Here is a 21,997-nt window from a genome sequence, read left to right as displayed (position 1 = left end):
CGGGTACAGCAGTATATACAGGGTACCGCAGTATATAGTGAATGTCTGTAGTCCTGAGTTTCTTTATATCCTTCAGAAAGTATTTACAAAGGATCTGCACTATGTCTGTGAAATAGAGGAAGAGCCTAACCTTGAGGTCTGTGCAAAAGATGTCTTGGAGTAGGCATGCCCACCAAAGGATAGTGTCTCTAGCTACAAAGCTAAGCACCTGGATGATGATGGGTCAGGGCAGTGCTCCTAGATGGGGCCTTGGACTGAATGTCTGGTAAGTCTGCCCCAAGGTAAAGCAGGATATTAGCTCAGTGTCTGGAATCCATGGTTTGAACCAGCCAGTAAGGGTTTTCTTTGGACGCTGACCCTCAGCTTCTTCTTCTAGGCCCACCAGTTGCACATTATTTCTGCACAACCAGCCTTCCACATCTTCCACAGGGTGTTCAAGGAAAGTTAAAAATTCTCTCATTCACTTACTCTTCTTGCCAGTGGTGCCCACCATATACAATATGGATGAGGCCTGTGAAATGGTAGCCTACATAAATCTTTGTCGACAACTGCTCTAATTGTGTTATTTAAGTCCCTGTGGGAGTCCTTCATGGCTTACAGAATTGTGCCTGGTGTCACTGTTCCTCCTGTGTCTGGGAAGGGAACTCCTTTGCTTACTTGTCCATGGGCCAGGCCTGGGTCATAGGGCTCGTAAATTTATCTACCTGCCCCTGAGTTGTGGCCACTTTCTATTTCACCATTTTCTCTGCTACATAGCATTCCACTGGTGTCTGGTCCGTGGCGCCCATGCCTGTTCAAGGGGCTCAAACGTGGACCCAGCATGAGGGCCCCATGCGAGTAGCCCCAGGGGCCCAAAAAAATACCTGCCGGGGCCCAGTTGAGGATCACAGCTATCAGGAATGTGTTGGTGGGTATTTCCACCTCTTTGCAGCAGTCCAGCCCTGGTGTACGGGCAGAGAACAAAGTTCACACAGTGCGTTCACCAAGCTCTCTCGACCCCAGACCTGCTCCAAACTCCTCGTGGGGCCCAGCAGTTGGTCTGCCTCTTGGCTGGCTGGGGGCCCTTGATTTGTAGAGCATTATCAGTTAGCCAGCCAGATGGTGCCCCCACTCAAAGGGTCCAGATGAGTGCCACTGAAATCGGGGGAGAAGCTTCCAAGACTTGAGTAACGATTGCGCCCCCCCACAGCCATGGTGATTATCTCATTCCCATTAGGCCTCCAACCAGGTGAACCCAGTGCCTACAGCCCGCCTTCTGGGCAAGTCCATGCTGCGCCTCTCCCAGCTGCCAAATATAGGTGCCTCAGTCTGTGTTGCTGCTCAAAGGGACAATGCAGGAAGCCACGGTCCCTCCTCCTTGGGCACTGGACTCCACTTTCCCACACGGCCACACCAAAAATTGCTGGTGTCTGTCTTCCACTGCCCAACTCCCACCTCTGTCACATCTCAAATCCCAGTAAAGCTGGGGAGACTAAGGGATCACTGCTTCCATCAATGAAACAACCCCCGGCTGCCACCAGTGGTCCCATTTCCATGTGGGCTGCTCTTGTCCTCAGGCCGTGTACTTCCTGGGCACCCACGGCAAACCACAGCCTGCGAGAGGGGAGGCAAGAGATAGTAAAGAAGGCCATGATCTAGGTATTTGCAGAATATCATGAGTGCTGCTGGGCCAGATGGTCAAAGATTGAGAAAGCAACTGCCATCTTAGGCTGCATGGCCTTGTCCCCAACCTTCTTGATTGTTGAGTTATTCTGAATTCACTGGCACAAGTGATATTGGCTAGCCCACACAATTTGGGTAGCAAAATAATGCATAGTTCACAGTCCTCACATTCCTCCATTGAACTATCAAATTATTAAATTGCCACACAGTGACACTGATTAGAGTTGGAGAGTGGGATATAAAGGGTGCTTCAGCATGACCATGCATCTGGTGGCTCTATTTTTGAAGTTTGCTTATCATCAAATTTTAGCTGATTTAAGAGACTGAATAGCAGGGACATAGGTACGAAATGCGCCATGAGTACAATATAAAGAACACAAAAGGCCTGATTTAAAGCAGTCCTGTCACAGCTGTAGTGGTGCCTAGTACTCTGCCAAGATGATGGCGGATAGTCAGTGGGATTAAGATGTTTGTGGGCTGACTCACAGCTGCTAAACATAGAGTGGGCTTGTCGTGGCCACGGCTCACCTTAGCTGATGTGGCTGACTCCAATGTTGTTGACTAGTGCTCCATTGCTGTCAAGGTAGCGTGGTTGCACTGAGTCTTTTTAGATAATACAGTTGGTGTGGGCAGTCTCATAGCAGTGGTCCTCCGATGAAGTGAGTCCATCGTAGGTCATGGTAAGAATTACACTGCTTCTGTGGCGGTATTGGTGATGCTAGCATGCCACACCTGATGTCAACTGCACAAAACTACACTATAAAACACACCCAATATCAGACCATGATTTTTAGCCATTCCACAGCACCATAACACCTAGGCAGAGTGCCATAAGTCAACCAGATTTTGTTGTTGATCGCTCCATGTCATTTTCCTGTTATGTAAGTGAATTGAGGATTGTGTGCAATTGAAAAAAGTACTGACATTTCAGAAGATTTTCCTTATATACATTTATGCTATTTGAATCAAGCCCTGACACACATTCACGATGATTATGGAAAGTCAATAATTTATATTTCAGGGCAAAGACATAGAAAACATGAGTAATTTAATGATGTTCTTGTTGTGAAACCGTCTCATGTGCCTTCTGACTGGTTATAATTCTGTCTGAGCCTATATCCAACCCCCGGCACCTCAGTATGGCCCCATTCCGGCCATACTGAGGTGCCAGGGGTCGGATATAGGCTCGAACACTGCTCAATACAGAATGTCGAGGGCTGACCTAACACGCAGCCTGTATACTAGCACGAAATTTACTTCACATTGTGCATCGCTGATACATGCTAGAATAAGGCTTTTCGTGGACTCCTTGTACCTTTCCCAGCCATAGTTAGCTGGGACGGAATTATAACCAGAAGGCACATACGACGGTTTCATCTACTTTAAGCCCTGAGGAAGTCGCGGGTGTCTTGTCCCGAGCGATGAAACACATGTTGGCTGGAGTCACAACAAGAAAATCATTAAATTACTCATGTTTTGTATGTCTTTGCCCTGAAATATAAGTTATTCACTTGTCATAATCGTCGGGAATGTGTGCCAGGGCTTGATTTACATTTTGTACAGATCTGTGGATCTGAATGTTGAGGTGTTGGATGATTACCTCCTCCCTGTGCACCTAGAGTGATAATTGAGATATCCGATACATACTGAAAATAGTGAGCACCATCTCCACCCAGGGTACAATCATCCCAACAAGTATTTAATAAATGCATGTTAATTCACACAAATGTCATTGTGTGCAAAACATATATATGCTTTCAGTACATATATTTTTTAAGGAAAATTGTTTGTCACTTTTTAACATTTGAATATCCTTTTTTGTCCTTCAAAATTAATCAAAAATATAATTTTGAAACTAATACATTCGCAATGTATTATTCACACATGCTTTTTTTAAAATTGCTTGCCTAAAATAGCATAAATGGAGATGTTAACACCATGCTACTCTTTCATGTCACAACACTAACACACTATCCATAAATGTAGTTTTTAAACAAACATGACTGCCCTCCAATTTTTCAGATGTGGAACGAAAGTAGCCACCTTTTTAAGTGGTGGGGTTGAACTTAACCCTCTCCAAACCATTATTTGAAGACCTAAAATGGCTGCTGCCTGACCTCACGGTCAGGACATTGTAGGCCCGCGTACATGTTGAAACTTGAGCTCCTAGTGCGCTTTATAACCAACGACAGACACTGCTACAGGTTAATGTGTGTGAAAGCAAAGAATGGCTCTGTCACTACTGAGGATCATGCCATCCGCGTACGTGTACACTGCAGTTTAGACAAAATCACTTGACTCCTAATACTGCAGCCATCAAGACCTCCTCTACTTTTGCCACTGTGTCTGACCTCTGAGTGGTATGATGGCATAAGTTTCTGGAGAAAGGGCCCATACCTTCACGCCTGAGGAGCCGGAGAATCTGGCAGGGATGGACCTTTCTACTGTATGACCAACTCTATGGCCCACCAGAGGAACAGGTACATGTTTGAAATGTGTATGTGAATCTGTCTAACTTTTACATTTTATTTCAGAAACACAAGCTGCAATGTCCCTTTCAGTTCCTTGCTGAAATGTACTGAATTATGCAAAGTGTCATATATTTAGTTTCTTACATAGGACAAGGATCTTGGGGATTTGTAGGCACTTGCCCATAAAAATCACAAGGCCCCATAAAGTGGTATTTGTTGTGTCCTCAAAGCCCAAGACAAATGTTTGGCTGTACATGTAGAGATATATCCATGCATAGTTTGAAATACATGTGAAATGCATTAATGTCACATTGTGTACATCTGAAAATACATTCTAGTGTAATTACAACTGTACATGTAAATGTTTTCTGTAGCTACCAAATTAAAATGAGTTTAGCTATGTCTATAGTGCCATCAGATCCTCAGCCCAGATCAGGGGTCTCAAAATAGCAGTTTGGTAGCTACCAGTAGCTCTCAGACCCCTGGTAGTTGCACACAGCGTTGAGGTAAGTAAATAGATGAACATAATGTCAGTTTTCCATATGAAAGTTAATTAAAGTCTGTGTTCATGTAAAATGTTCTAAAAACAGGGCTTGACAATGAGCAGTGCTCAGTCAGAATGTTTGGTCAGGCTGAGGTTGAGTCACAAATACAGAGCACTGAGGTATTGGTGTCATTAAATTTGATTCCTCGACAACAGAGGTTTGGAGGTGTGTGCAAAGAAATGCACCTGCATGCTAAGAAATGGAGAACATTTGAAATGGATTTACCTCATGTCTTGAGGAAACACATAGGGGTCGATTCCGATTCGGGAAAAAAAACGTCCGTACGATTTGTATCTGGAGCCCTCTCCGTACGAATCGTACCCGTCCGTCCGAGTCGCCAAGTACGATCTGCATTCCGTGAATCCGTCCGAATCGTCGCGATCCGTACGTATTGCAAGACTGAAACTGTGAACCGTACGACTCGTACACATACCGTACGACTCGTACACATGCCGTACGACCCGACGAGTACGATCCGGACCGGAGTATGAGGACGCGATTCGTACGGTCCACGTCAGGTAAGGGCGAGTCGTACGGAAAAGCACACAAATATATACACACCGTACGGTCCGTACCCCCCATGATCGCAGGGGTACGCACCGTACCCCTGCGATCATGGGGTGTACGAGCCGTACTCCATTGTACGATGGGTGTACGTGCCGTACCCCATTGTACGATGGGTGTACGAGCCATACCCCCATTGTACGATCGGTGTACGTGCCGTACCCCATTGTACGATCGGTGTACGTGCCGTACCCCATTGTACGATCGGTGTACGAGCCGTACCCCCATTGTACGATCGGTGTACGTGCCGTACCCCATTGTACGATCGGTGTACGAGCCGTACCCCATTGTACGATCAGTGTACGAGCCGTACACCGATCGTATGATGGGTGTACGGCTCGTACACCCATCGTACAATGGGGGTACGGCTCGTACACCCATCGTACAATGGGGGTACGGCTCATACACCGATCGTACAATGGGGTACGGCTCGTACACCGATCGTACAATGGGGGTACGGCATGTACACCAATCGTACAATGGGGGTATGGCTCGTACACCCCATGATCGCAGGGGTACGGTGCATACCCCTGCGATCATGGGGGTACGAGCCATACCCGGGGGGCCGTTCCGTACTTGTTTCGGCGCGAACTCTGCTCTTACGGCTGTTTTCAGCTCCCGTAGAAAAAGGGTCGTACGGAATGTCGTCAACACGGATCGTACTTCCTGGTTCGGAAATGGCTGCCAATTTACGTACGGACGTGGCGTACAGCGTCGGCCGGAGTGAATCCGTATGTACTTTTTATTTGTACGGTGTTTGGTACGAGTCGTACGGAGTGGCGCTTTGGGTTAGGATTGTACTTGCTAGTTCGTACGGGGACGTTGTAGGTGTACGATTCGTACGGGAAAAAGGCTCCGTACAGCTAATCGGAGCGCTTTTTACCGGATCGGAATCGACCCCATAATTTCGGTTTAACTCCCATTCAGACAGTGTTTCCTTTCCAAATTGCAGGCCCCTCACTCACAGTGGATAGTTTTCACTGTGCCATAAAAACTGATGCAAGATTGTGTTCGGTGTGATATTTTTGAAGTGCAGAGAAATGTTCTGCTAAACACTTCTTATGATGGTACATTTTTCTGCAAAAAATGTCACATCTAAAAAAAGGCTGTGACTTGCATTAGTACTGATGTCACAGTGAATACTGGCCAGTGCTATGAAGTGGGCTGTAGTCAGTGAGTGCTGACAGTGAATCTGTGTGGTAAAATCTTGTGGCACAGGACACACTTTTTCCCATATGTGGTACTGATATATTATTGATACAAACAAACACATGTATGCCAACTTGATTAGGGGAAATGTTATGATGCAGAGGACATTATATCAAACAATTGTTTATAAGGAGCCATGTTCTGCACCTTCACATTCCCCCAAATCAAATAGACATACATATGTATGTTTATGTCATCCATGTAACAGTACCACATATGAGAAAAAGCGTGACCTGTGCCATAATATTTTACCACACAGCCTATGTCATCCTGCCAATATTAGCCCATCTATAGGTACACATGTTTATAAATCCCCAAAGAGCACACTCTCACTGACACTCATAGCATCCCTTTCGTAGTGCAAGTTGCTTGCCTATATCTCACAATGTTTTGCAGTAATCTGAAGTAGCTCAAATCACTGAAAATGTAGGTGTCTCTGTCTTACATGATGTCATTGTGCTGGATTTGTGAGAGTAGGAAGTGACGAGGGATTAGGGTAGTCAACAGGTCATTTCAAAAGTGTGCATTCAGATAATTGCATTGGTCAGCATGTGAAGATGCACATGTGGTATGTTAACTCATGAGTCAGGCTTAGGATAGTGTAAAGGAATTGTATGACATCACTTTAGACAAACAAAAAATCAAAGGCTTATTCTTTTTCCTTTCTTTTCTTGTATCCATACAGGTCAATGTCCATCAGAAGTTGGACGTCTGTAAGGCCTCGACAAACTAAAGGAGGAAATATCTTGAATATCATGAATTGCATGTATATGGTCTATCTGAGACCGGTAAGTAACGGCACACAGTTTTTATGTATGTATATATAATATATATCTTGAATATCATGAATTGCATCTATATGGTCTATCTGAGACCGGTAAGTAACGGCACACAGTTTTTATGTATGTATATATAATATATATATATATATATATGTGATAAAGGTTCCAATAAGGATCCCATTCTGGAGACTATTGGTCATCCTGGTGGTGGGTCGCCATTTTTGTGAATTTTCTGCAATATATAAAAGTATGGTGTCCTTGGTGAGATATTTCTCAGAAAGTTCCCTTCTGACTTTGTAATCAAGCCCTCTGTTTCTGCCTCTTCCACCATGGTTGCAGCCTCAAGCTTCAATGAAGGGGTGGGATCGAACTTGATGAATTTTTAATGGCACTCATGGCTTAGTAATTTTATTGAATTTGTCCTGTATGCCTTGGGTATTCTGGACTACTACTCTGCCGCCTTTATCTGCGCAATTAATCACTATGTCATTGTGTAGTTCTCTCAGCTCCCAATTTGCTTGGTTGCTCAATTATTGAAGAGTCTTTTTCTTTTTGGGTTTCAGATTTTCAATTTCTTTTTATACTACCTTTTCAAAGGTAAGCATTTCTACTGGTGTTGTACGTTTGGGAGGGAGATATGTTGATTTTTTCCGTAGGCTCGTGTCTGAGAGGTCCTCAGCATGGTTGTGTTCACCAAAATGGGCTTTTAAGAGTAATTTCCAAAAGCAACCTGCTAGTTCGCGCTGCAGGTGAAATTTGTCAAACTGAGGGGTAGGTACACACCCTATCCCTTTATTCCGTACCTGTATCTGCATTGGTGTTAAGGTTTTCTACGACAGATTAGTGACTAGGTTGTTGCTGAGCTTGTTCCCTGCTGTGCAGACATGCTCCTGGTGTTTGCTCGGGTGTCTGATTGTATCTCTCCCTCTCTCTCTTCCCAATTGACTTTCCTACCCCATCCTTTTCAATTTTGGCCCCTGCCTAAAAAATTGGGGGGATAAGGGTATTGAATGTTGGGGTTACACATTGTATTGAAAGGAGGCACCCAAGGTGGTATTTGGTGGCCGTGAGTATTACAGGGCGGTTGGAAAAATGGCATCAGAGATGGTGTTGGATAATTGCATACTGACCATGGTTGCATCCAAGGTCTCCTCCTGCTCCTATTCCCATTGGACCATTTCTGTTCACTGTCACTACCCCTGGGGTCAGAGTCTGTTGATCTACCATCTGGCAAATTGTTCTCTGATGTGTCTGAATTGTACCCTGATGGAATATTATACTCAGCAGTCGAGTATGGGTATGCTTTGTTAAAAGCAAAACGTGTGACATCTTTTTGAAGTTTTTAGATTTTTGACTGTGTCAGGTGTTCCTTAGATTCATTTGTCTTTTTATTTATCTAATCCAATCTTTTTTTAGAGGTGTCACTGTAGCTCTGATTTCTCCCTCACTTGTTTGTATTTCTACAAGTATTTTATCCCTTCGCTGCGCGCTTTGGCCAATGGCTGTCGCAAGCACTACCTAGATAGTGCTGCACACGTCCGTTGGGCAACGTGGCCCGCCCACTCTTTTAATCCGCCGCACCGCAGGGCAATTCGCGCTGTGGTTAAGCAGTTAACTGACAGTCATTGGGCAGTCTTTATTATCAGGATTAGCCAATCCCTTGTACAATGCCAGACTATCTGTGTCCAATCTTTGCGGAATATATGGTCTTCTAGGAAGATTCTATGGGGCATTGTTAACAATTAATCCTCTAGGCGCTGCATTTGCTCTTAAATATTCTTTCATGATGACTCCGTGAAGTATTACTCGAATCCTATGTTTTTTTTTCTCAGTTAGTGATTCCTAATCATTGGTTTGGGCAATAGTCAGAGCCACGTTTATATCTGCGAGTAATATAGGATTTCATGTACATCCTCATCCGTAAACGTGAGTACTATATTTCTGTCATATTGAAAGAGATCCAGGTGTAACTGAGTACTGCCTGTTCTGAAGTTGAAACATGATTCCTGTCTTTACCTATTTGTAAGCTATAGACCAATTGTGTCACTACAGCTAAATGTTCTTTATGAGTTATATAGCTTTTGTGAACCCATACAACTGCACGCTGCTTATCTACACAAACACTTAAGAAGGAGTGAGAAGGCTTTTCAGAAGATATATCCTCATCTTCCCAAACAAAATGCTTAAAAAACTAAAGGAGAAAATATCTTAAATATCAGAAAGTGCATGTAAATGGTCTATCCGAGACCGGTAAGTAACGGCACCCAGGTAAATCGTGCTCACCTTACATTTCTCTCTGACTTATGTGAGATTAAAGGAGACTTTTTGTGGATAAATACTTGGGGGTATATATATATATATGTTTATTATCACCAGAAAAGTGTGCACCTTGGGGTCTAACAAAAGTACAGCAATCAATGCAGGAAGAGGTGGGAGGATCTATGATGGTGGAGCCAAAAGTCAGCTAAAGTTCAACTTGGTGAGTCCTCCTAATGTTGGAAGCATGTATGCCGTACACTGACCGCCCCCTAATGGCCCACATTCTTGCAGTGGCCTATACCTTGATGGGAAGTTGAGAGCCCAACAGCAACAGAGTAAGTTGTAGTGAGAGTTGAGCATGTTAACTAACTATTTTTAGTTACAGCAACTATTTTTGATATCCACATAAAGGTTGACACATGTCCAAAGCAGAAGAGTTTTTGAAGGTGTGAGTTTGGCACACGGTGTATGATCAAGTGTTTACTTTATTAATTTGTGGAAAAGGATGCCGTCTTCTTTTTTTTCCCTTCCAATGGCGTAGTTTCAGCAGACACATGCCTGCCAAAAAAACAGTTACTCGCGAGAATTTGCTTGTATGTAAGAAGGACAGTTGCACTTAACTGCCCACTAGTTCTTTATTTGTCAGGTGTGATGATCCTTTCCTATTATCAATGATATAGGCTTAGTTGTAATACAGCTTATATAGCATACAATTCAATCATGCTAGAGTCAATGTTCCAGATGTCACCTTGGTAAGTTGGTTTCATACCCAAACAAGAGTGAGCAAGTGAGCCAGATTTCTAATGCCATCAGATTCAATGGCTAGATTTTAGGTTCTAAACATGTCCAAATTGTGCTGAGAATCATACATGCTTGTTAATTCCTATTACAAGTTACAGTTTTGCATGATGTCTTACTCCTTCATATGAGTGTATGTAAACCAGCCTGGTGTCTCATAAAGATCTGTGAGAGGCCAACATATATAAGAACAACAAAGACAGCAATGTGTACACATTGGTGATACAGTAACAGATCATCAAAGCCATTGATCATTGTCCTTTCTTGTGGTTAGAAGCTATATCTATGATGGAGTCAAACTGAATACTTACAAGGCTTTTTTGTGATGGAATGTTCCATTGCATGTATATAGTCATTTTCCGTCTTGGAAACACAGAATCTGGCACAAGTGAGGACTCATTAATAAAAAATAGACATCCATCAAGGTGTAATATGCTCCATATTGTGAGTTACCTTTGTCTCTTAGAAGTGATCATGATATAAGTATGTGTCTGTACTATTGACGCTGATTGTACCAATTTAAACCTAAAGTACAAGCTACCATAGTTCTGTGACAACAGTTTTTGCTCTACTACAGGTCTTTTCACTCCTGACTAGAGAGATTCATGAGTCAAATTTGAAAATGGTTATGTTATGTACTGGAGTGTATTAGCAGTGTATCAATATGCTGTGGAGCTTAACAGCCAATCCAGCCTAAGGACTGTTACAAATAAATCTTCTATATCATAGGTATAAACATAATGTATCAGACATTGATTAGCTGTTTCAGTACAGGATGCATATAGTCATGTAGACATTTGACATATAATTGGAGTAAATATTATCATTATGAAAGGCCCACACAAAGCAACAGGCTTTCAGTGCATACCTTTTTTGGTACAACATTGCAGTATTTATTGACACACATTGATACATGTATGCCCTTTTTGTGAATGCAAAAGATGCTGAATTTTGGGCTTGTTCATACACTGTTTAGATGTATTTTAGGTTGGTATCCTACTGCTGACATAAGGACCTGATTTAGATATTGGTGGGCAGTGTTCTCGGTCACAACGGTGATGGATATCCTGTCAGTCGAAAGATAAATCCTACAGGTTATAATGGGATTTATATTTCGGCGGATGGGATATCAGTCACCGTTGTGATGGAGTAACCTCTCCGCCAAAATCTAAATCAGGACCTATGTTCTTTATTCTATGCAGCAAAGGCAAACCATTCAGAGGCATTAGACTGTTCCTGTGGAAAAGTAGTGGATAGGTGAAGAGACAAAATCATCCATGATGTAATGACCAACCTGTGACCAAGCAGTTTCAGTAAATGTTGCCTGCATGTATTCGATTCTGATAATATCTAAACAATGTTGGAGAGCTTGAAGCAAGTCTATTGTGAACTCGTATTAAATGTATTGTGATCTATGTTCATGACCAGTTATATTTACACAGATGCAATTATCTATTGTATATGTCTTCACAGCATCTTCAGCAGAAGATGAAGGAAAGCGTGGCACATAAGGCGGGGAATCAGCTATGTACCACAGTTCTGATGCTGTCAACACCAGTGACAGTCAGGGACCCAGTCTCATGGAGGGTTTGAGGAGTGATGTGGAGATCTCCCGGCATAGTACATCTTCTTCAGAGGTCTCCACCAGTGAGCATTCCCTAGTGGTGGCAAACTAGCCAGGAAAGGGTTACACATGCATCCTTTCCCAGCTCCACCCTCCATGCTGCTCCCCAATCTGGTCACCCCCACACTCCTAAAAATAGTGTAGTCTTCTTTGACCCAGGCACCTCAGCGCCTGCGTTAAGTGCGGAGGCTGTTGGGCTTCTGTGCACAATCACTGTAGAACAGTCTGCCCTGCTGAATGCCATCCAGGGGCTTAGCTCCCAGATGCAGCACATGTCAGCTTTCCTGTAAGGCATTCACAATGGAATGTCTGCCCTACAGTGGTCGTTTCAGGCTCTGGCTTCCTCCTGACCACAGTCTTGAAACCTGCCAAACCCCACCTCTCAAATCAAAAAGAATTCCTCCCCCTCCCAGGATTACCACAAAAAAACAGAAACCCTCCCTTCAGAAGTCAAACTCACCCATTCCCCTCCAAATCCCAAAAATTCTTTTTTTTAAAAAGACAAAAAGTTCCCCTGCCAAAATCCAACTCCCCTCCCCCCAAGCCCAAATGTTTGGATCTAAAAGAGGCAAACACCTCCCCTGCTAAACCTCAACCCCATTCCCTCCTAAGCTCAAACACCCCCATCTACCCCTCACAACCCCCTCCCATGTAAGATCTAGAGGTGCCTGCTATGCCACATGGATGCCCAACCTGAGGAGGTTCCCATTACAGTCCCTTATGAGGCAAGCTGTTGTGCCAGTGCACAGAAGTGCAAGAGACACTTATTATTCACTTTGGACTGGCAGTTTGCTGATTATTCTTTGAGAAAATTGTCTCCATTGTTCTAATAAATATATTGTTTTAATTTCACTGGGTTTGTCATGTCAATAATGTTAATTCATAATTATTTGATTCCTAGCAATGTTTCTAAATGCATGGTGGCATGTACTCTTGCTAGAGTAGTTAATGTGTAGTTGGTTAAGTGCATACACTGGTTAACATAGTATGTGATTGCCATTTGATGTAGGTGCAGGCTTTCATCCTAGTAAGGGCCACTTGTACCAACTAATTTATGTTGAATGTTTGTTTTTCTAAATGTGTTTGTTTGAATTTGATTCCTTCTCAGTCTTAGCCCATATGCATTACACCTTATCAAGTATTGGGACTACTGAATTTGAATATGGTACAAAGGGTAAAGCTCCTTGGATGTATAATCCAGATTTATAAATAATCCATATAGGCGTATATGTATATGTTGGATACTTCCAATTTGAAATTGACATTGATTTTTATGCTAATAAATAAGGTAAAGGTTGCAGCTTGTGTAGTGCATTTTGTACGTCATGTTACATTGCAGTGTGTGTTGCATTAGTTTTTGAATTTACAGTTTTCTTACTATTTTTTAAACACACTTGTATATAGCTTTTTAAATATTTTGGTTTGTTATCCTTTTTTGTTCAAGTGTAAATTTTTTTGAATGAATCTTGCATCATTTATTCATATTTATTGGGCCTGATTCACAAAGGTAAAATTAGATCAAAAGTCTAACGTAGACCAAAAGTCTCACTTATATTTGTGAATACCAAAAAGAAGTATAATCACACTTTTGGTCTAAGTTAGATTTTTGGTCTAACTGTAGCTTTGTGAATGAGGCCTTTAGTTTAGTACAAAAGTGTAATTTAGATAAAAAGCCTACGTTTCCTACTTTTCGGTATTAAAAAGGGTAAATTAATACTATTAACTTTACTACTAGTAACTTTACTAGTAGAAAACTTGCTGGTGGTAACTTACCTTTGTGAATACTGAAAAGTAGTAAAGTTAGGCTTTTGTTCTAAGTTAGACTTTAGGTCTAAACTTAGACTTCAGGTCTAAACAGAGAGACATATTTATGAGGCCTTGCAACACTTTTGCGCCACCGGTAATTCACTTTTTGTGATGCACCGGCGGCGTATGAAATGCACCATGTTGTGCCCTATCAACAAAGGGATGCATGTAGGCAGATGTGTCACTTTTTAAACCCCTGCGCCACATTATGCCTGCGCAAGGTATAATGTATGTGGAGTGGGCGTTCCCCCACAAAAAACCTAATAGAAGTGGCTCATTGAAATGTATGCGATTTCAGTGCGCCACTTCTAGGATGCCATTGAGTCAATATCTTACGCCTGCCTCACAGCAAGCCAAGACTGGCGCACTGCTATATTTATAGCCCTCCCCTGCATTGCTGGAGTTGCATCACGCTGTCAATACAACTCCAGCAGTGCGTCAGTTTTGTGCCAACAAATACGTCAGTAATACTGACAAATCTGTCATTCCTTGTGACACGATGCCTCAATCATGTCGCAAGGAGGGCTCAATGAAAAGTTTTGCATCACTGTTTTCATGAAGCAGTGCAACAGTTTTCATAAATAAGGCCCTTCATGTGTAAAGTCAGACCTCAGATGTTAAGTTAAGTTGGGATGTTTATGACCTGGTTTACGTCACTCTTGCAAAAGAGTGACGCAAACCTTAAGTCATATTGTTAAAGCCATGCAAAGCCACTTTACCTAGCTTTGAGGGCTCCAGAAATATGGAGTACCGCAGCGCAAATAACTGCATTGCATTACTCTGCCCTGTGTAGGTGTTCCATGAGTGTTGAGTGGGTGTTCTCATGCAATTCCATGTTTTGTGAGGCATTCCCAGATCTACAAGACCTTTTAAACATGGGAATGAGTCAAAAAGATGCGCTTCCCCAGGAGAGGAATAACAAGAAGAAATATCTTTATTTTTCCCAGTTTTTTCATCTTTCTATGTGTGCTGCATTTTTCAGTACACATATTAAGAGGAAAACTCCTCTCAGGATTGTTTTTATGCAGGAAGGTGCCCCTTCATGCACAAAATCAATCCTGCCTCCAACAATGGAACCCTGGTACCATGGTGGCCCAGGCTGCCAAAACAGCACCAGTGTAAGAAAAATGGATAGGAATGCATCGTATTAGATAAATACGGCACATTTCTGCCCTTTCCCTGAGATGCAAAGTAGAGCAGCAAGGTGACTTGCTGTGCTGTCCTTCATCAGAAAACTCATAAATATGCCCCTTGAACATTAGGTCTAAACTTAGACTTCAGGTCTAAAGTTAGACTTTTGGTCTAACTTTACCTCTGTGAATCAGGCCCCTGGAATCTTAACTTAGACTTCAGGTCTAAATTTAGACTGCAGGTCTAAACCGAGACTTCAGGTCTAAACACAGGGCTCGATTCACAAAGGTAGACTTAGACCTAAAGTCTAACTTTACACCTAAAGTCCATGTGTAGACCTGAAGTCAAACTTCAAACTTGTAGTCTATCTTTAGACCTGAAGGCTAAGTTTAGACCTGAAGTCTAAGTTTAGACTTCAGGTCTAAAGTTAGACTTCAGATTGAAAGTTAGACTTCAGATTGAAAGTTAGACTTTAGGTCCAAAGATAGGCTTTAGGTCTAAACTCAGGGCCCAATTCACAAAGGCAAAGTTAGACCAAAGGTTTAACTTTAGTACTTTTTGGTATTCACAAAGGTAAGTCATGAGTAATATCTTTACGACAGCAGAGTTTCTGCACTTGAGGAGGAATCTCCAGACTCTGGATGGATTCCACACCGAGTGTGGAGAATCTCCCCAAGTGTGGAAACTCCGTAGTAGTAAAGATACTACTCGTATCTTACCCTTGTGAAAACTGAAAAGTAGAAAAGTTAGACTTTTGTCTAAACATAGGGCCAGATTCACAAAGGTAAACTTAGACATGTGGTCTAAACTTGGACCAAACGTCTAAGTTTACGACAATGGGAATTCAGAAAGGGCATTTATGAGTACAAGCCCTTAGACGTTTGGTCTAACTTTACCTTCGGAAATTGGACCCTAAGATTTTAGTTTTAAAATTCGACTTCTGGTCTAAATTTACCTTTGTGAATTGGGCGCTTAGTGCTTTTAGCAACCCATATTAGGCATTTCACCCTTTTTCAGAATACATTTCAGGAATAATTCTAAAGTATTTTTTCCTAGGAAATGTCTCCAGAAAAATAGGTGTGTATTATCACCAAATGTTGTAAATAGTACACAACTCTGTACACAAATCCATATGTAAATACCTGTTTACACATGGGTCAGGATTTACTCCACTACTTGTAATGAAGCTATTCATATTTAATTTTACACCCGTCTCTCACCATACAGCCATAAATGATTTCTACCCTATTCTTACTATTTTCTCCCACTGGAAAAAACTGACTTTGTTCACTTTGCATCCATTAAAACACAATTTTACACATTTTGAATTTAAACTGAGTAGCATGTTTATGAAAAATGTGTATTAGGAAGTTATGGATGTAATAGATAAATGCGTATCTTGAGCTAGGTAAATGCCCATTTTTTTTACATTCAAAGATTCCCTAAAATATTCAGCTAGCATAATAACTGGTGTGTCTAAGCCAACATCATGCTTGAAATGTCACCTAAAAAGGAACCCAGTTGCAGATTTATCCACATTTCATGCAGCACAGGAAGCTGCCTTGCTGCGCTCTGTTAACATATTTAATATTATACAGCACATTCCGGCCCTTTCCTTGTGCTGGCACACTCTGTGCTGCCTAGCCCCAATGTAGGCACCCTTGTGCCATGGTGCAAGGGTGACTATGTTGCAGACAGGATTGTTTTTTGTACAGGAAGGGTCACATTCATGCACAAAAACAATCCTCTGAGGCATTTTCCTCTTTTTATGTGTGCTGCTGAAGTCTATATTTAGACCTAAAGTCCAACTTTAGACTTGAGTTATAAGTTTAGACATGAAGTCTAACTTTAGACTTGAAGTCTACATGTAGACCGGAAATCTAGGTTTAGGCCTGACGTGTAAGTTTATAGCAGGAGTCTAAGTTTAGACTTCAATTCTAAATGTAGACTCGAAGTCTAAAGTTAGACTTCGAGTCTAAACATAGACTTCATGTCTAAGTTTACCTTTGTGAATAGAGCCCTAATTCATTCCATTAGCCATGTTTAAGACTGTTTGAACCTTTATTTATAAAATATATCATAAATAATTCTGCAAGCCAATGCCAAACTTCTCAAGGGGGCACAAAGCAGACATGGGGTACTGGCCCCCAACAGTCACGGTTGAGGTCATTTGAAACTGGTGCAGTGGACTCTGTAAACCTGGCCGAGTACAAACCTTTTCACACTTCACTCTCAGGCTAGTGAAGATAAGCAATCATAGGCTTTTCAGGTGGTAGTGTGGGGAGCAAGAACTGAGAAATCAATATCCAACCAACAGATACAATAATGTATTGTCCAGCCCAGTACTTATGGTAAAAGATAGAAAAGCGAAATACTACACATGATGCGAGCATTATACAGGGTTATAATCTCTGCATGTGCAATAGCTAACAACAGTCTCACTCATTAAAGAGAAACATGGTTTGAAGTCTTGTTTAACCCCTTCGACGCTCATGACGAGCTGGGCTCGTCATGAGGTAGCCTCCTCGCACGCTCATGACGAGCCCAGCTCGTCACGTAACATGCGATACCGCAAATCTCAGCGCGGGAGCGGAATTCCGCCCGCACGCATGCGGTTAACCCCTGGTTAAAATGTCTTAAGCGAGGCAGCGATCCAATCCATACATGCCAGTCTCTGTTCTTGTATGCAGGTTAAGCTTGATGTTTACCTGGTCTTGAATTCATATCAGCTCAGACTTTATGGTGTGCATGGGTAATACTCCCACACTTCAGCACTGATCTTTTCTTTGTGTGGGAAGCAGCATTGTTTGGGTCAAGATTCATGGAGTGGACTTGTTGGACTGGTCTACATGGTCACACAAATCTGCAGAAATAGTGGCCTTCATGGCTGCATGTATACAGGCAGTTACAAGCTACGGGCTGAGTTTGTTCACAAAGATATCTCTGTGACAGTTGCTGTCTCACAGCCGATCCTGGCTTCCCACTTTGAAAGCAGTGCAACTTTCCTTTCTGAGCTGGCAGTATCAATATCATTTACCAGCGGTGAGACAGGACAGTTCTCAACAATGTAAGGGGCCTTGGTGATTTGTGATTCAGTTCACTCTTTTGCAGCACAATTGACTTCTGGCTCACTCTCCTTGTTCATCAGCTTCCTTTGTGGGCTCCATATGCAAGGAACACACAGCATCTCCCCCAAACAGCCTCTTTTCCTGAAGATTCAGTTACACTACTTCCCACTTCAGCAGGCAGATGGACGTATAGGCTCTTTGGGAAGACCTCAAATCTTCCACCAGAAAATTCAGACTTCATATTATGTCATCTTTCAGGTTGGCTTTCAAGCTGACACCAGCCCTGCCTGTTTGTGGTATTGTAAAGGGCAAGACATCTAAAGATCTTGGGGGATTCATGAGAAACTTTTCTTTCAACTGGCACAACCTCTGTTTGTTAGAAACCTCCATGATAATACAAAGGGGAAGAACCTAAGTCAGCACAAAGACAGTGAAACTCACTTGTCTTTCTTAGGTGAATATATGCATGCCTTACACAGTAAAAAATATCTTCCTAAAATTAGAATTTAGAGAGTCTAATCCTTTTCTGTTTTTATTACAGGTCTCCTTTCCCATGTTTCCCTTCCCAACACACTTTCCCCCAATTGACCGCTGTAAACTTCTGTGAATTCACAGCAAGTGGAATTGGATCCATCGAGAGGTGGACAATTTGAGCATCACACCGATCCTGAGGAGCATCACTCTTGAATTTCTCTCCTCCCAGTCACTGTGAATGCAATATAGCAACTTTAGATGATGTTTTTCTGGCTCTAGTGTTGGTATATCAAAAGGTGGTTACGTCTCATGCATAGACGGTAGCCTTAAGAGAAAGAGTAGAAGGCTGCAACCAAGCCATTTGATGTCTTGCCAGGGAGGTTTGCAGCAGGGGTTTCAACCTGAGCTTTGGATACTGCAAATGCTACCCTTCCAGAGCTTCATAGTTTGTAACTGTTCCACCTCCCATTCCACTAGAGCATACCCAGGGGATCCTAACAAGGTCCAAGTGCTTTTAATGCAGATTCTTTTGCACTTTTCTTTGCTGTCCGACTGCCTTCCAAAATCTGTCTTCCAAAATAACCATGCTCGAGTGGCCTTTCCCATTTCTTACCTAGTGGGAGATGCTGCTATCTAGGCAGTGCCTCTGGTACGAACTAGTGATCCTATTCTTTCTGACTAGGATGAGTTTTGAAAGGAATTTGAAAAGTTATTTGATCGAAGATCCATGCCACTGCTCATGCCGCCTGCCAGATTATGAATTTTTTGTAGTCTGGCAGTCAGGCATAGTGGCAATCCCATGGTGGTGCCTCTTTTAAAGGCAGCAGTGTTATTAAAAAAGGCAACGCATTGGGACTGCAATACAAGGTTTCTGCATGGCATAGACTCGAAAGTCCATGCTGTGTAGGAACCTATATGCAAGCGCACAGTGGGGCATATGTTAAGCCCTCCTGTAGGGCCCACTGCGAGGAAACTCGTAATATGCTTGGTGGGACTGTGGCGGTCCCGCCAAGTATCTTGCGGCTTTTGACTGCCACTCCTACGCCAGGTAACGGTGGTTCCCTGGTAGAGCCGGCAGTCTCAGGGCAGTCTGACTGCCTGAGTCCTAATCGTGCAGTCAGGCTGCCGGTGCAGTCAAGCTATCCTGGCTGATGGCGGCTGAAACCGGTCCTAGGATGCTTGATTCCGGTCCATGGAAGACATGGCTTGGCAGTTCGGGCTGGAGAGTTCCCATGAGGCACAGGGCCAAGGCTGATTTGCATATGGCCATGTCTGAACTGGGGTGGTGTGGAGTGCAAAAAAACAATGGATTTAGGCCCAGATCTCTGTACTGGGGTGAATGTATGACATTGTTCTGCATTCTGTCCATCAACTGTTGTTTTTGCCGGTGCAGGAGTGCCTGGATCTGCCAACCCCCGCCACCACCGCCAGACTCGCAAATGAAATATTCCATATTTGTAAAGCGTGAACATATCACACCTTAAGGTTTCAAGGCACTGGAGACTGTTGGGGACATTGAGTGAGCTCAGAGTCACATGGTGCTGAGCTGAAATGCCTCCAGCTCCGGGGATTGAACCACGATCCCACAGCACTTGAAAGTCAGCCACTCTGGCCGCTGCACCACACCTCGTAATAGGGCTTTTAGTGCTGACAAGGAGTTATTAAAACTGCGTCAAGGAAAGAAAGATTTGATAGCTTATGTAACCACATTCAGCAGGTTAGTAGCAGAAACCTCATGGCCAGAGGAAAAAGGAATGGCCTTATTTCTACCAAGGGCAGAAAGATGAATTAAAGGATGTCTTGGCCCAAATAAAACTGCAGCAAAAAAGCGGCACTGATTTGATAAATCTTACTCTATGCCTTGGCTTTCCGATAGATCAATAGACAAACACAGAACTTCCACTTCTAGAAGTGAGCATGGAACCGAACCAAGAGAAATAGGGGTAGGTATGTCATCTCTTTCAAAGGAGGAAAACAATGCTTAAAGGCAGAACTGTTGGTGTTTATATTGTGGGAAGAAGGGACATTTTGCACAAGAGGGTCCCACAAAACCCAATGGGAAACACTTTCTAGAAAAAGGGTTGCAAACTCATCAATCAACCCAGTGGAAAACGAATAAGCTCAGTCCTAAGGGAAGGGATGGGTTTTATCTATCACTGTATCCCGTCCTTAATAGTTGGCCTCAAGGGGTACATTTTCTCTCATGTAAATATCTAGCAAACCTTAAGGGTTCATAAAATACAGCGTTACAAAGTGGCCTCAGGGGCCGCTGAACATTTTGCGGAACATGGAATGGTGACAATGTTGGGAATCCCATGACTCACGAAAATAACCCCTGCAGTGGTTAATGCTGTAGATGGCAAATCATTGACTTCTGGGCCAATCTAGGAACACACTAGTCTAGTGACACTAGAATATGCATCAGATCTAGTGAGTCATGAAGAGGAACTTCACTTTAACAAAGCTGATGCCCCACAATATGATTTCATCTTAAGCATGTTGTGGCTGGTGAAGTACAATGCCTCAATTGATAGGAAGGGAACGGTTCTTCAATTCCAGTCAGCTGAGTGCCTTGCACATTGTTTCAGATTCCCATTACACTCATCACTGGCTCTTTCTACCACGTACTGCATTACTACTACAGCAGAGAAAGAGACTGAGCTCCCAGACATATATCAACATCTGGAAGATATATTTAGTGAAGAACAGGCTGAGACACTTCCCCCACATAAGCTGTATTTATCCCCCAGGGCCTCTCTTTGTAGTGTTAGGATATATATGAATTATCTGAACAAGAAACCAGACATCTTTGTGCTTATCTTGGCAAATACCTAGCTAATGCGTTCATAAGGACTTTCTGAACTCCATCTGCTTTGCCACTGTTTTTCATTTTAAAAAGGTATTCCGGATCTCTGCGCTTGTATCCATCATGGAGTGCTGAATACAAACACTGTAAAAACAGATATCCCTTGCCTCTCGTTCCAGTATTACTTGACCAAGTAAAAAAGGCCCAGGTCTATTACAAACTGAATCTAAGGGGAGCTTACCACTTGGTTAGAATGCAGGAGGGAGATGAATGGAAAAAAACATGTAAGCCCCCATTCAGCTGTTTGAATACACAGTCATGCTGTTTGGGCTTTGTAACACCCCTGAAGCCTTTCAGTTATTCCTAAAGTATATCTTGAAATAATTCTTGGATCATTCTGTCATTGTGCATATTGATGACATTTTGATTTACTCTGAGGAAGAAGACTATCTTATAGAACATAAAACTACTGTATTGTTGTCCCTGAGAAGACATAACCTATTCTGTAAGGTAAGCAAGTGCAAGTTTTATGTTCTTGAGGTGGAATTTCTTGGGGTAAGGTTAATAACTTCTGGCATGAGAATGGCAGAATTTAAAGTTAGAGATATTCAGAAATGGTTTGCTCCAAAAAGTTTTTGAGATGTGTAATGCGTGTCATGGTTTGCAAAGTACTATTGCTGGTTTATTGACCAGTTTTCACATATTGTGGCTTCTATTAACCATTTGTTCAGAATTTTGTTTTCCATTTGTCTGGACTCAAAATGCTGAAGGAGTATTGCATTTTCTAAAAAGGGTTAT

The sequence above is a fragment of the Lissotriton helveticus genome, chromosome 2_1 (genome assembly GCF_964261635.1).
Source record: "Lissotriton helveticus chromosome 2_1, aLisHel1.1, whole genome shotgun sequence".
Lineage (NCBI taxonomy): Eukaryota > Metazoa > Chordata > Amphibia > Caudata > Salamandridae > Lissotriton > Lissotriton helveticus.
The sequence above is the reverse complement of the archived record's forward strand: the minus strand, read 5'-3'. Positions refer to the sequence as shown.